Raw genomic sequence first — 3,479 nt, 5'->3', positions numbered from 1 at the left:
ACCCTGGTGTAGGGACCCTGCTTTGGCAGGGGGGTTGGACTGGATGATCTCCTGAGGTCCCTTCCAACCCCACCATTGTGGGATTCTGTGAACTAGTACTAGGTTTTGATTTGGAGTGAGTGAATTTCCATGTTTCTGAGTTCAGTGGAATACTGGAACTACCCTGAAATGGGAGGGTGTACTGGTTTTGTCTGGGACAGATTTAATTTTCTCCACAGCAGCTGGTACGGGGCTGTGTTTTGGATTTGTGCTGGAAACAGTGCTGGTAACACAGGGATGTTCTAGTTACTGCTGAGCAGGGTTCACACAGAGTCAGGGCCTTTTCTGCTCCTCACCCCACCCCACCAGCGAGGAGACTGGGGGGGCACAAGAGGAGGGGAGGGGACACGGCTGGGACAGCTGAACCCACTGACCAGAGGGATGTCCCAGACCATATGACGTAAATCTGGGGGAAGAAAAAGGAAGGGGGGACATTTGAGTTCTTGACATGTGACATCCCAAGTAACCATTCCACGTGATGGAGCCCCACTGTCCTGACAACGGCTACAGCTCACGCCTGCCGAAGGGAAGTGGTGAATGAATCCCTTGTTCTGCTTTGCTGACATGTGTGGCTTCTGCTTTCCCTATTAAATTGTCTTTATCTCAACCCAGGAGTTTTCTCACTCTGATTCTCTTCCCTGTCCCAGCAGGAGCGAGCGGCTGTGTGGTGCTGAGCTGCCTACTCATGGGGTTCAACCATGACAAAAGGTTTCTTAAATTTTTCAAACTAATAATGGACTTGTGACTTTAGTGGGGTTTTTTTTCCAAGTTATGGAAGTGAGAGAAGACTGTGAATTACCTACCAGAACTGTCGTGGCTGACTTTCTGCAGCTGAGGAAGCCTCTGTCCTACAGACCGCAGTGGTGGGGCAGAGAATGTCCCTGTTCTCTTGTCCTGCTTCAGTTTACGTTCCTTTTCCTCCCTGACTGCTCTAAGTTATCTACAGCTGCTCCAACAAAACAGTCAGTGGGGGAGATGGCTTGGGAATTTTAACCCTGAACAAAGTCTTTTATCTGGAGGTCTGGCATGGATTTCTCTGCTGCAGATCATCCTGGCTAGCTCTTTATCAAATCTACACGTGATTTGGAGAAAATTGAGAGTCTTGTGGAGGATACAAAAAGTCTGTTGTGCATTCTAATTGGAGACGTATTGTACCATAACCAGATAAAAATGAGTTAACTCTAGTTATGCACTTGTTCACAAGTCTCTGATCAATTTAATTTTCTCTCGTCTCCCAACTATAAACAATTTTATTAAGATCCATTATTCTGAAGCAGATGAAGCCCAAAATACTAACAAAATACAGAATCTCTGCTCTGTCAAAAAGGCATAAGAGTTCTTGCTTATAAGTAGTTACTTTCATCCTGAAGTTTTTGAAGTTACATAAAGAAGTCTCAGTTAACGACTAAACTTATTTTTAGAATAACATAGCCACTGGTATCTATGGTTCATGTTTTACAGAAAGAAGGATCAGGCGTACATCAAACTCAGCGCATATGTAGACTAAAATGTTTCCACAATTAAACCACCTCTGACATATTACAAAGAAAATAAGAGTTGTTGAGCTGGATGTTACTTGATTTAGAGACTTGCTGGCATTGCCTTATCGATGGCTGCAGGCTCAAAAAGTGGGTCTTAAAAACAAAATCTTAGCTGGAAAATCTTTTGTTGTTGTTGTTGTTGTTGTAGTGAATGTTGTGTGTTAAAAGTGCCATTTTAAATTCCAGTGGTAAATGCAATAAAATAATAAAAAAACCCCCACATTTTAGGAAGATGTTAAAATAGCCTTTAAGCATGTTTTGCTCTTTACTGATACGCTTTATATCACCAGCTTCACAAGTCTGAAATCCTTCAATGAATAAATTTCATAACTTGTAAGTTCTCTGACCACAGATGAATACACAAAAATGGAATAAAACAATTGCTTTTAAACTGTTTATAAGGTGCTAATTTGGGAAAAGGAAATAGAGATACAACACTACAAATCTTTTAAAGTAATTGGGTTTTAGTATGATAGGTGATCCAAGATCTTTAAAATGGGAAGTTTTCACTGGACTAGTCTTATTTCCTACCTTAACCGAAATAGGAAAATGACAAAGAATTACCATAGTTAATAATATACACTTTTTACACTCACAGTGTTTTTTGTTTATATTTTATGATTACTGAACAAACTCTCGCCTGCTTCTAAGAAGAAATGAAAAGGTGAATGGAAGTACCTACAATTTCTTGCTAGAGGCTGTAAAGCTGCATTACTGGAGAAAAGAAAGACAGTTCTGGAGTGATAACCATCAGGTGTTCTGCACCACTTCAAACAGTGATGAAAACCACAAGAGAGCACAGTCTCCAAATGCTGGGCAGGGGTAAGTCATTTGTACAGCTAGATAATTACAGGCAAACTTATTAAGAGACAATTTTTTTTTTTTCTATGAAATCATAGAATGGCCTAGACTGGAAAAGACTTCTAAGATGATTGAGTCCAACCATGAACCCAACACTGACCAGTCCCCGACTAACCCATGTCCCTCAGCACTGTGTCTACACGACTCTTCAATCCCTCCAGGGATGGGGACTCCACCACTGCCCTGGGCAACCCCTTCCAATGCCTCAGAACCCTTTCAGCAAAGAAATTCTTCCTCACATCCCATCTCAACTGCCCTGGCCACAACTGGAGCCCATTTCCTCTTGTCCTGTCCCTTGGGCCTTGGTTGAACAGACCCACCCCCACCTCTCTCCACCCTCCTCCAAGGGACTTGCACAGAGCCACAAGGTCTCCCCTCAGCCTCCTTTTCTCCAGGCTCAACACCCCCAGTTCCCTCAGCCACAAGGGAACTCAGCACACTTGTGCTCCAGACCCTTCCCCAGCTCCGTTCCCTTCTCTGGACACGCTCCAGCACCTCCATGTCCTTCTTGGACTCAGGGGCCCAACACTGAACCCAGCACTTGAGCTGTGGCCTCACCAGTGCCCAGTGCAGGGGGACAATCACCCGGATCTGACCAAACCACCGTTCAGTCTTGGTGTTCTCACTTTAATTCTTGTGCGAACAACTCACACAGTAGCAAGTGCAGAACAATCGAGCCTGGTGTATCAGCTTGAAAGCGACTAGAAAAAGGAGTTAATAAGAAGAAAAACTACTTTTAAAAATGTATTTATTTTAAGTTCAGGGAAAGTATGTGGTGGCAAAGACAGATGATGCAGAGGGTCTAGAAGCATCCTGTGGGTTAGGCAACCAAATGGCTGTAGGACAGGTGAGCTCGGCCAGCGCTGCATGGAAAGAGGCCACCAAGCAGCGAGGGATGGAGTCACCTCACCACACCTGTGGTCCCGGCAGCTGTACCCCAACGGGGGCAACAGGGACACCCGCGTCCCCTGGCCTGTGCCACAGGGCCCGGCTTCCCTTCCATTGCCATGACAGCGACGGTTCGCTCTCAGCCCAGTC

This window comes from Antrostomus carolinensis, unplaced genomic scaffold (genome assembly GCF_000700745.2).
Source record: "Antrostomus carolinensis isolate BGI_N321 unplaced genomic scaffold, ASM70074v2 scaffold41778, whole genome shotgun sequence".
In the NCBI taxonomy this organism is placed as follows: Eukaryota; Metazoa; Chordata; class Aves; order Caprimulgiformes; family Caprimulgidae; genus Antrostomus; species Antrostomus carolinensis.
Note: the sequence above shows the minus strand (reverse complement) of the source record.